This window comes from Pipistrellus kuhlii, unplaced genomic scaffold (assembly GCF_014108245.1).
Source record: "Pipistrellus kuhlii isolate mPipKuh1 unplaced genomic scaffold, mPipKuh1.p scaffold_m20_p_14, whole genome shotgun sequence".
Taxonomy (NCBI): Eukaryota; Metazoa; Chordata; class Mammalia; order Chiroptera; family Vespertilionidae; genus Pipistrellus; species Pipistrellus kuhlii.
Genome location: NW_023425449.1, coordinates 1,112,940 through 1,113,623, shown reverse-complemented (window position 1 = coordinate 1,113,623; position 684 = coordinate 1,112,940).

The window sequence follows — 684 nt, the reverse complement described above, 5'->3', positions numbered from 1 at the left end:
ACACACACACACACACACACCCGCATCACAGAGACAGGAGGGAGCTGACGGGCCACCTTCCCCTGCCCGGTCCCCGGGCACTGCCAGCCGCACGGTGCAGTTAGAACTGAGGCGATAAAACTGAACGTACAGGACCAGTGCCTTCGGTCATCCCTCCGAGGGGTTCCCTTGTGCAGAGCGCAGACCGGTGAGCGGAGCGCATGCTTTAAAAGGCTTTTAACGGGCAAGCTGCGATGGTCCGTGTGGCCGTGCCCCCCGCCCGCCCGCCCCGAGACGTAAGTGAACGAGACTTAGAGCCGAGCGCTAGGGAAGCAGGGGCGTGACGCACCGGACGGAGGCTGCTCGCGGAGCATGCTCGCTCGGCAAGGCGGTAAATCAAACGCCTCGTGGGCTTTGTTTTCCTGGTTGTTTGGAAGCAGCCAGAAGCAGGCTATTAACAAAATTGTAGGATGGAGAAAAGAAATGAATACCTGTGCTTCCCTCCGCGCTGCACGCACACACAGGCACACACACCCAGGCACACAGGCACACACAGGCACACACGCACACACACGCACACACAGGCACAGGCACACACAAACACACAGGCACAGGCACACACGAACACACAGGCACACACAGGCACACGCACACGCACACACAGGCACACACACAGGCACACACACAGGCACACACGCACACACA